Source organism: Hyaena hyaena, unplaced genomic scaffold, assembly GCF_003009895.1.
Source record: "Hyaena hyaena isolate Hyena2069 unplaced genomic scaffold, ASM300989v1 scaffold_76, whole genome shotgun sequence".
Taxonomy (NCBI): domain Eukaryota; kingdom Metazoa; phylum Chordata; class Mammalia; order Carnivora; family Hyaenidae; genus Hyaena; species Hyaena hyaena.
In genome coordinates this window covers 3,791,314-3,803,013 of record NW_024080709.1, presented here as the reverse complement: position 1 = coordinate 3,803,013, position 11,700 = coordinate 3,791,314, and positions in this window count along the sequence as shown.

Genomic DNA, 11,700 nt, shown 5'->3' with positions numbered 1-11,700 from the left:
TCCAGATAACGGAGGGCAGCTTGGTGGCTGCTGGCCGGAGGTTGGGGAAGAAGACGAAGGACCCAGAGGTACAAACATCTAGGTATAAAATGAGTAAGCCATGAGAACGTAATGCACAGCGCGGTCAAGAGTAGCAGGGCGCGTATTTGAAAGCTTCTGAGTAGATGCGGAACATCCTCATCAAAAGGAAAAGGTTTTATAACCGTGTAGCCACGGTACTTAGACAGTAATTACTGCGGTGACCATTTCATAACACATACAAATACCGCATCGTTATAACCTGAAACGAATGTAACGTTATGTGTCAATTACTTCAGCAAAAAACATTTTAGGGGCGCCTGGGTGGCTCGGTCGGGTGAACGTCCGACTTTAGCTCAGGTCATGACCTCACGGTTCGTGGGTTCGAGCCCCGCGTCGGGCTCTGTGCTGACCAGCTCGGAGCCTGGAGCCTGCTTCGGATTCTGTGTCTCCCTCTCTCTCTCTGCCCCTCTCCTGCTCTCTCTGTGTCTCTGTCTTTCTCAAAAATAAATAAATAAACAAAAAAACCCATTTTAATCGAGAAATAAATACACACAGAAAAACTGAGTGACAATATGATCGTTAGATGGGGTGCCGTTGGATTTGGAGCTCGGTGGCTACTTCACTGTCGGGGGCCGTCCTGTGCCCTGCAGGAGGCTGGGTGGCAGCCTCGGTCTCCGTCCAACCGATGCCAGGAGCATCCCTCCCCTCACTGCGACAGCTGAAGAAGGTCAGGGCCAAACGCCTCTGGGCGGTCACCTGGCAGGTGGCGAAGAACCTGCACTGTGGCCCGACCCCGTCGAGGCAGGCCCGGGCGGGTTGGGACGGCAACCAGGGCCTTGCTGGGGGCTGGAACTTGGAGCCGGGTGAGAACCCCTGGCTGAGAGAGCAGGTCTTCGATGCTCCAGGCCCCCAGCACACGAGCTCTTACCGTCTCGTCCCTCACAGCAGCCCCATGCGGTCAGACTGAGGTCCTCATCTCACAGATAAAGGCACCGGGGGTCCAGAGAGGCTAAGCGAGTAGCCCGACATCACACAGCAAGGGGGTGACAGGGCAAAGGACCTGGGCAGAGCAACCCCCCCCCACTCTTGCGGAAGCCGAGAAGGGGGAGGGACCCCTGTGAGAAAGGGGGTGTGCGCTGGGATCCGAGGCGTAAGTCAGGCCTGACTGGGCAGGGGAAGCCCAGGGAGGGGAATCCCAGCCAGAGAGGGGCCAGGGGCAGGCATCAGAACGGCTTTCTTACGACAGGGGGCTCCCAAGAGAACTGGGGACCTGCCCAGAATGTTCAGAGCAGCACGACCCCTAACTGAAAGGTGGAAATGACTCGAATGTCCGTCAGTGGACAAACACAGGACTATGCAGTCCGCCCACATCATGGAATATTACTCAGCCGTAAAAGGAATAAAGTTTGATACGCGCCCTGTCGCAGATGGGCCAGCCGCACGACAGGCCACCTTTTGTGTGATTCCATTTACACGCAGTGTCCAGGAGGAGCAAATCCGCAGGGACAGAAGGCAGGTGAGTGGCCGCCAGGTGCTGGGGGAGGGGCAGGGAGAGAGCGAGACACAGAATCTGAAGCAGGCTCCAGGCTCTGTGCTGACAGCTCAGAGCCTGACATGGGGCTCGAACCCACGAACCATGAGATCATGACCTGAGCCAAAGTTGGACGCTTAACCGACCGAGCCACCCAGGTGCCTTGGGAATGGACGCTTTAAAGGGCGAATTGTACGGTACGTGAATGATACCTCAATAAAGCTGTTTTTTAAGTGAATGATCAAAGACTCGGGTGGGTGGGGTATCCTCACGGCTGAGGATTCAGGGTTCAGAGTTGGCTGAGCTGCTGTCTCACCACGTGACTGTGGGCATTTTACCTTCTGGAGCCTCAGCTTCCTTATCTGTAAAATGGGTACATCAGTGGTCACTCATCTGCTACGGTTGAAGGAACAAGACAAAGGAGAAGCTTGCAGCCAGAGCCCGACATACGAGTGTTCCAGAAACATCAGAAACTGGACATCAGCCTCTGGATGTGCCTCTTCCTACCTGCTGCCCCCTCGAACTCCAGAAGCCTGGAGAATGCCCGGTCCAGGAATGAGGCAATTCCTTGAAATCTGAAAGGACTGGAAAGGCATCCCTGGCTCGGGAAGGAAACAAAAGCCTTCACTGTTGTCCAGGCTCCAGATCCTAAAATCCTGCGTGGGCCCAGAGGCCCTCCTCCGTCATGGAGAGTTCCAAGATGCCGAATGACCTCAGCGATGTGCAAAGGGCTCCCCACAGCCATCGCCACTTGGGGCCCTGGAATCCATACGCCCTCCCCCGTCCCCACCGCTCCTGGTAGCTTTGGGGGCGGCAGGAAAGGCAAAGAGAAGCTGGCACTAACCCTGCAAAATAATCCAGCCCGGGTGGGACGGGGTGGTGGGGGACCCCACAAAGAAGCAAGTGTGTGATGAGCCCGTCCGTGTACAATGGCCCCTCAGAAACCTGTCCCCAGGGGAAACAGAGGATCTCTATCCACACGGCCGAAGAAAGAAATGTCTGTATTCTTTTAGGACCTGCCCCCGCAGGCTCCAGGCCAAGAATGTGCAGCACAGCATCTATTAAGTTTCTAAAATTATGCCTAGGTTGGGGGGTTGGCCAGGCCGAGAAGCGGGAAAGGATGTAGAGGGCGGGCAGGCGGGCAGGAAATCTTTAATCCTGCTCTTTGCACACTCCGGGCAGCGGGAAGGGAGTGCCCCTCCAGCAGATGTCAGGTCGTCCCTGAGAATCAAAAGCCCTTCTGTGCACAGCCTGGGCACTCAACTGTTCTTATACACTGCTCCAGAGCCTTCCCAGATTGCCTGAGTTCTCCTCGGATGGAGAGATTTAGGGGTAATGGGATGGTGTCCCTTGGGCAGCCTAGTTTGAGGAGTAAATGAGAGAAGGAAAGCTCCTGGTGGTCAAAATCTAGACGTGCAAATAGGGTTGCTACATGCAGTTGTGCAGGTTGCACACTGCACAAGTGCAGAGGGTTGTATTTCCAAATATGGCGTTGCACCGTGTGTGACCTGTACAACCATTTGAGGTGGCCCGTGATGTCCCAGAAGGAGGAGCAGCTGGCTCATGAGGTCAGGGTCTCGCTCTTGCGGGGAGCCGGGAGGATGTGAATTGGTGGTCAGTTTCTACGTCAGGGACAGAGCAAGGCATACGTCACACAAACGTCAATACGGACTGGAATACTTTGTGGGGGTCCCCCAACACACACGAATAACTAAATATAAGGCAGGGGGAAGAAAAAGCCAAGAGGGTAGGAGCCTCAAAATTTGTGAGTGATCCTACCTCCCAGATACAGTTACTAGAAAACAATAACAACAACAGAGGCTAGTCAGTTAAATTTGAACGCTGGGTCAACAGTGAATATTTTTTTTAGCATAAGTATGTCCCAAATATCTCATGGGCTATATTTACATTAAAAATTATCTGTTGTTTATCTGACATTCAAATTTAGCTGGACGGCCTCTGTTTTCATTTGCTCAGTCTAGCAACCCCACCTCCAGAGCACACGGCTGTAAAACCTCTCCCACCCACCACCGCCCGGATATAGCTATTAAGGCAGCCGCTAATTAGAGCATGTCCCCCCCAAGCCTTTCTGGCCGCTACTCTGTAGGCAGCACAGAGGAGTGCAGGCACCCCCGTCTCCCAAACACTTGAGTGTCAGCCGGGGGGCTCCCTGCTCCCCCAGGGGCTCGGACATGACCGCCTGGCCGCCCGGCCGGGCTAAGAGGCGTGCCCGCGTGTAGGTGCCCGGCTTGGCCCCGTGCCCCGCGGGGAGCCCTGCAAACACAGCCTCAGAGCCTGAGGACCTCGAGGCACCGCCCACGCCACCGAAACCGGAGGAGTGGATCTTGCACAAACAAGGCTGGCCGCCCCCTTTCCCATCGGGCCTCTCAGGTGGTTCCGCAGGGCGGTGACGCTGTGGCTTCTGCAGGTCGCGGCCGCCTTGGGCTCCAGGCTCTCTGGGTCGAGGGCAACGGGGCCACAGCGGGGCCGGCCTTGTGTGGGCGTTGGGGGGGAGGGGTGCGCTTGGAGCTCAGGTCCGAGCCAGGTCAGTGTTCTGGAAGGCAGGCAGAGAGCGAGGATGGAGAGGCCTTGTCACCTCTCGGCAGTTTCCCCGGGAACAGCCGGCCCACCTTGCGGGGCCACCTGCGGCCGGGGGGGCGGGGCCGGCCCAGCAGGCAGGACGCACCCAAAGATGTGCAAGGACCCAGCAGGAGGGCCGAAGGGCCCTGGGAGAGGGCAAGAGGGTGTCTCCAGTGCCCTGCCCCAGCTCACACCCGGGCCCCCCCTTCCTCACCCCTGTTGCCCACTTCTCCGTCTGTCTGAGTTCCTGGGAAGCGCAGGGAGGCCAGGAGGGGCTCAAGTGACACGTTAGGGGTGAGTCAGCCCTCTCCGGGAGTAATTCCACCTCGTTAGATCGGGGGCAACTGGGCCCCGTCGGAGCCTCCCTGAGACTCCTGGCGGCTGTGGGTCCCTTCCCCGTCACCCCAGGGTCCTGTTCCCTGGAGGGGACGACCCGGAGGCGGCCTCGTCCCAGGGGAGGGCCGGCCAGTTGGGCTCCTGACTCTGCTTTACGTTTCCACTTCCGACCCCTGCGGCGGGAGAGAAGGAAGGACGCTCGCCCGGGCAGAGCGGCCAGAGCGCCTGTACCACCTCGGTCCCTGGGGCTGCTCTCTCCTAATTATCTGGTAATTCCTTCACAACTGGGTTTGAGGTGTCAGACTCGCTGAGTTTAGACCTGCCTCACTGTGCAGCCATCAAGGAGGCCACACACTGCCAGCGCCCCGAGGGTAGGTCCCCTGGTGATTCAGACTGGGCCCTGGGAGAGCCTGCCCAGAGGGAGAGGGTCATCAGGGAAGGCTTCCAGGAGGAAGCAGCTCCAGGCGAAGCCAGGGTTTATTGGGAGAGGAGCAGGAAGGGCATCGCCACAGGCAGACAGCAAGAGCCAAGGTGTGGCCCACGTGAGGGCCCCTGGGCGGTTGGGGCTGGTGGACTTAGGAACACAGTGGTGGCCACACAAATGGCTGAACAGAAAGAACATTCTGGAAAACGCGATCGGGGACTCAGAGAGCCAGCCTCGCCCTGCCACAAGCCAGGTGTCTCTGGGCAAAGCCCCCTTCACTCACCGAAGCTTGGTTTCCTCGTCTCTAAGATGGTAACAGGGATGGAGAACACTGCTGCTCTGGGGGGGAGGGGGCCCTTGGCCCCCCCGCCAGGCCTTCACGCATGTCCCCGCTCACCTCATCCGTCCCCATGGGCACGCCACGTACCGACGAGGCGGCAGAGGCCCAGACGGGTTCAGAAGGCATCCCAGGGCGCCAGGTGACCAGCTCCGGTAAGGATTAGACATCTTTAAGCTGCAGGAGTTTGGGGACACAGCAGAGGCCGGAATGTCATCTTAAAACGTGTGTGTGCGGGGGTGGGGGGCTGGGTGGCTCAGTCGGTTGAGCGTCTGACTTCAGCTCAGGTCATCATTTCTCGGTTCGTGAGTTCCAGCCCCGGGTCGGGCTCTGTGCAGTCAGCACACGGCCCGCTTTCAATCTTCTGTCCCCCTCTCTCTGTCCCTCTGTCGCTCATGCACTTTCTCTCTCCCACAAATAAATAAACCATTAAAAAAAAAAGCATGTATTTGGTCATTTCCCTGGGTTCCTCCACAGAGCCCCTAAACCCTTGGGGTTTCCTGAGCGACAGAGGGTCTGCCGTGTGTTGATGAGATGATATTTCTCTTTCCCACTCTTTTTTTTTTTTTTTAATTTTTATTTATTTCTAGGAGAGACAGAGATAGACAGCGTGAACAGGGGAGGGTCAGAGAGAGAGGGAGACACAGACTCTGAAACAGGCTCCAGGCTCTGAGCGGGCAGTCAGCACAGAGCCCGACGCGGGGCTCGAACCCACGATCCGCAAGATCACGACCTAAGCGAAAGTCGGACGCTTAACCGACTAAGCCACCCAGGCGCCCCTCTTTCCCACTCTTGAAGGTGACGTGGAATGAGTCGGGGAAGGAATGCAGAGTCGCCTGCCGGGGAGACAGACACCACGGAGGGGTGGGGACTGTAGCAAAGGGCAGCACGAGGCCCGATGTGAAGGGTGTGGCGGGCGCTGGGGCTGACCGTCAGGCATGTCAACACTGTGTGTCCACGGTGACCTTCCTTCGGTGACTTTCTACCTGAGGCTCTTCTCTCGGCAAATACCCGGATACGGCTCCGCACCGACGACAGACGGGCTGGAGGGACAGAGCCCCAGGACCTGAGGCGAGCTCTATGCCGTCCCAGCGGTGCCCTGCGGGACCCCGCAGCGACCACCCGCTGACACCCGGTCTCCCCCACCCTCTCCTGGGATCCTCTCCCTAGTAAACCTGCACCCAGGCGGGGGGTCACCGAAACCCAGATAAGGGCCCAAACGCTGCACCCACGCCCTTCCGATTTGCTCAGCCCGCTCAAAGCAGCTGGTGGCGACCAGGGAGGGGTCCAGAAAGTTCTAAGCAGTGGGGGACTCGGTCGGCCGGAGGTGGGGGGAGTCGCTTAGGCAACGCACTCCCGCAGCCTGAGCAGGGAAGGCGGGCGAGGCCCCACGGCGACCAGACAGCGTGGCCGGTTCACGGGACTGGGCTGGAAGTGCCCGGCGCAGCCACCACGGCCGGCAGCAGACGCAGAGTAAACACCGCTGCGATGCCCGTCCAAACACGCAGACCCCCAGCCGCCTACGGCCTCCCCCTGGCTCGCTGGGGGGGGAGAAACCCCAGACCCCCTCCGTCCTGCCCCACATCCAAGCTCGGGCCCAGGATAAACAAACTCAGGGCAGCGGAGGAGGGACGCTTGCGAACGGCTGTCCACGCTGCCCCACGGCCCTCCTCTGCACAGCGAACATGACGGGCGTCTCCTGAGATCGCTTTGGTACCATTTCTCTTGGTTATTTCAAGGCACCACTTTTCGGCTGCGTCTGCAGAATTTAAATTAGGAATCCAGGCGTCGAGAGTCCCGGCGACAATGTCAAAGCTTGCTTTTCCGTGTTTTTTCTACTACGACCATCCAAACCCATCCAGGCCTGTTATGAACTGTGTAATACGTTCAACAGATTCACCGGAGGGGGTGAGGGGGAGGAGAGAAAGTCCTGACAGCTTACCTTTAACAGGTTCCCCATCAGCCATGGTGGCTCGTATATATCGTGAGCTCATTTAATCCGCATCGTGACCCAAAGAGCTGTATCGCATTGTATCATTAAGATGCCTTTTGGTTGCAAGGGATGGAAATTTACAGCAAAGGGAATTTATTGGCCTTCATAGGTGGGAAATCCACAGCAAGGGCTTCAGGCATGGTTGGATCCAGGAGTTCAAATGCTGTCATCAGGAATTTCTCTTTCCCTCTATCTTTTGGCTCTGCTCTCCCTCCGTGCCTGCTTCATTCTCGGGCAGTGTCTTCTCTTCTGACTGCAAAGATGGTCCCCAGCAGTTACAGGCTTTCTCATCAGCCAAGCAACCCAAAAGGGTGGAAAGAGAACACCTTCTTCCCAACAGTTTCAGCAAAAGCCCCGCGACCGAATCTCACTGGTCCAGCTTGGACCGTGTGCCCATATTCTGACCAATCCCTGTGGTTAGGGCGGTGGAATTCCTGATCGCATGCCCACACCTGGAGTCGGAGAGCGTCAGCCCCGCTAAACCATCCCCAAAAGGAATGCTGAGGACACTGGGCATTCAAAAATAACAGCTGCTAGGGGGCGCCTGGGTGGCTCAGTCGGTTGAGCGTCCGACTTTGGCTCAGGTCACGATCTCAGGGTTGGTGGGTTCGAGCCCCGCGTCGGGCCCTGTGCTGACAGCCGGCCTTGTGGCTGGCTCTGACCGACAGAACGCGGCAGAAGCGACCCTGCGAACTTTGAGGCTAGGCCTGGGGCGCTGGGTTTCCACTGTCACCCTCCTGGAGTCTGCCTGAAGCCAGCGCGTACGGCAGCCTCGGGGCGGAGGAGCGGCCCTGGGAGGGACAGCCGAGGCGTCCGGCCGCCCGGCTCTGGATGGGAAGTCGTGAGGACACATGACAAGGTGCTGCGTGCACTCATTTAAGCTGGAAACTCGGCTTCCCAGAACCTCTTTCTCCCTGATGCGATGATGCTGTGACCTGGGATGGCCTCCACCCAAATCCTGGTTTCTGGGGGAGCCTGAGCTCCCCTGTGTTCAGTCCTGAGGGAACCCAGCGACGGAGCTCAGAGCACAAAGGGGGAAACCTGGGGCGCCTGGGGGCTCAGTGGGTCGGGTGTTCAACTCTTGATTTCGGCTCAGGGGATGATCTCACGATTCCTGAGTTCGAGCCCTGCATCAGGCTCTGCACTGAGAGCAGGGAGCCTGCTTGGGATTCTCTCTCTCTCTCACCAAATAAAAAAAAATTTTTTTTAATTAAATAATAAAATAAATTTTAAAAAAGAGAGGGAAACCTTTCCTCCGTTCGTTTTCTCCATTCGTTCAATGGTCCACGCTCTCTTGCCGCACGTCAGGACGGAAAGAGCCAGAACAGGGATTAACCGAGTTGGTGCTGACCCTGGCCCCGAGATCTGGGCAAGCCCCCCAACCTCTCAGAGCTTCATTTAATCCTCACAAAGGTCCCATGAGACAGGAAACGTGGTGGCTCCAGTTTTCAGATGAGGAAACAGAGGCACAGAGAGATTGAGTGACCGCCCCAAGGTCACACAGTTAGTCAGTGGCAGAGCCAGGATTCCTACCTAGGGATCGACTCCAGATCTTATGTTCTCAGGCACTCCCGTGAACGTTCTAGAGACTGAGCTGACTGAGGAAAGCCCCAGAACTTAGGACTTGCTCGCCGTACATGGTATGAATTTACCCGTAATACTTGTGAGAAAGAGCTCATCACTTCACTCTTCTAAGTCTGATGAAATTGGGATCTGATCCTCCCTGCTGGTCTCCCCAGGGAGCCCCTTACAAGTCTCTTCCAAACACCAGTCTCCGCCCTCTAGGATTTTGGCTAAAGACAGCACCTCTTATCGTTGCTGCCCAAATTCCCCTTCTTCCTAGCCCCACCCCGGGCTCTTAGGGCTGACTTGTGCATGTGATCAAGGCTGGCCATCGTGATGGCTTCCATAACAGGCATGTGACCCAAGCCGTGCCAATGGGACTCAACCCCAGACTCTCATTAGAATTTTTGAAGAGGAAATCTCAACTCGCCAGTGAGATAAAAGCCTGGAGCTTTGAGGCACCATCTTCGCCAGCACGTTGGAGAAAGCCCACCTGAGAAGGAAGGAAAAGTGGGGCCACGGAATGGAGACAGATCCCTGACAACAGTGCCTGAGCCCCTGGATTCAGCCATGCCTGAAGCTGTTTCACTCCCAACTTGCCAGGGGCACAAAACCCAAGCTGACTTCAGTGCGATTCTATTAACTGCAGCTGGATGACCCCTGACTAAGGTACCAGGCCGTGTGGTGAGGGACCAAGGCCTGCTGAGTCTCCACCGGCCCAAGGCAAACAGCCCCGGGAACACAGAGGCACAGTTGTTCTCTGAGGGAGATGTGGAGGGAGGGGAAAATACCCCCCATTCTTCCGCGATGAATCAACAGCCGAAGAAGACCGAAGAAGACCGGGTCCATTTCTCAAGCAGGTTATTCTGCCTAACAACTCTTACTCACACCGGCCGCAGCCAGCCCTGGGGTGGGGGCGGCCCCGAGGCACTTGCTACACTCGGAGACGCCCCAGATGTTCCACGTTCGTGTGCAAAGAAATGTCCGTGCCCAGAGTGGTGGCTGTGCCCACAGCTCTGAGAGGGCCAGGCCTGGGGGTCTGCAGTGCACGTTCTGGAATCAGTTACTCTGTGTGTGTGTGTGTGTGTGTGTGTGTGTGTGTGTGTGTGACTGTGTGTGTCTGTGTAGCGTCTCGGCAGGCCCTTCCCAGCACCTGCAGATACTGACTGACCGTACGTGCCAGGTGTCACCTGCGCCCCAGCCTTTGGGGTGTCCAAACCTCTCCGTGTTGGGGACCCTGGAGCCTCACCCCCCCCCCCCCAACTGATGGTCCCGATGGATGGAAAAGCACTGGCACGAGAACCAGGTCTGGACCATAAAGCAGAGAGATACTATCAGAGGAGGAACTCAGGAAGAGACATAGAAGTCTGGCCTTGGCCTTGAACCAGAATCACTTCAATGATCCTTAAGGCCCCGATGACAAGCCCAGCCCCTCACGGGCCAGGCTCCCGGGGGAGACCTCTTGGGCCACACGGCTCACCATGACCCACTTCCTGAGCCCTGGCTGCTCAGAATACAGAAGAGTCCCTATGTTTCCACACGCTCCTGCCCCCGGGCCTTTGCACCTGCTGGTCTCGCTGCCCGGAATGCCTTCCCCTGCTTACTCCTGGCCTGTTTGTTCTCTGCTCTGGCCTCGGGCCTCCCGTGACCCCAGCCGTCCTTCCTGTCCCCCACCCCCCTCCCTATGTGTGCTGTTACTGTCCCGCCTCCCCAGCAGGGCTGTGCGCCCCTGAGGAGAGCCCTTGGGCTTCACCACCCTGGTGTCAGCAGTGCCAGACCCAGTGCAGATAGATGCGCAGGAAACAGGTGTGGCATGAATGAACGAAGCTGGTGAGCGGGGTGGGCGGCCTCTCTGCCAGCGGCTAATCAGACACCACCTCTAATTACCCGGGGATCATGTGGGTCACCACGCTGAGCCAGTGACACTCTCCTCCAAGCCGATGTCGGCCATGTTGTGACGGCCGACATTCTGCTGGCAGCAGAATGTGTTTTTTTTTTTTTTGCTCAATAAATACTTGTTGAGGGGACGTGTAAGAGGGGCCGGAGGAGAGGCATGCAGGCTGCCCGCTGTCCCCACAGCCCAGTCTCCTGGTCGGGCAGGGTCCGGCTCTGGTGGGCAGGGGGCAGAGTGAATGGGTGAGGGGCTGCCCCAAGGAAGGGTGGTCCAGGGGACGGGGTTAGGGGGTGCAGGGTCACATCCGTGGACAGATATGTTCCAAGATACGTGTATTTATAACATACACTCTCCCCGTCGAATTAAGAATTTCCCACGGCCTGTGATGCATGGGCGACAGGCGCCACCGTGAGCAGCTGTCCCCTGCAGTCACTGCTGCCCTTGACGGATGTGCCTCGGCTAGGCCGTGTCTCAGCACTTTTGTTATTACCATCCCTGGTTTACGTTCGTGGAAACTGAGGCTGGACGTGGTTACAGAGACGAGGGCCAGGGCTGCAGAAAAGAAATGGCCGGGCTGCAGTGGGCTAAGGGCACGGACGGGGAGGCGGCTGCGTGTGGCGGAGGGGGTCCCTGGGGCTGGAATTGGTTGCCACACGCTGGGGCCTCGAAGCGACGGCCATGTCCTCCTTCAGGGTCTGGAGGACAGAAGTTTGAAATCGAGCAGGGTCGTGGCCTTTCTGGGGGCCCTGGGGGTGACGCTGGCCTCTCCTGTCTCCAGGGGCTCGGTGGGGGGGGGGCGTTCTGCGGTTGCATCTGGTGTTCGTGGGCATCTCTGTTCCTCCTGCCGCTTGCGACACCTGTCACCGGGTTTAGGACTCACTCTACATCCGTGATGACCTCGTTCCGAGAGCCTCAACGACCTCTGCAGAGACCTTGTTCCCAGATCAGGTCACAGGGACAGGCCCCGGGGGTCATATCTATTTCTGTGGGGGGTGGGGGCCGCTATGAACCCACCACAGGT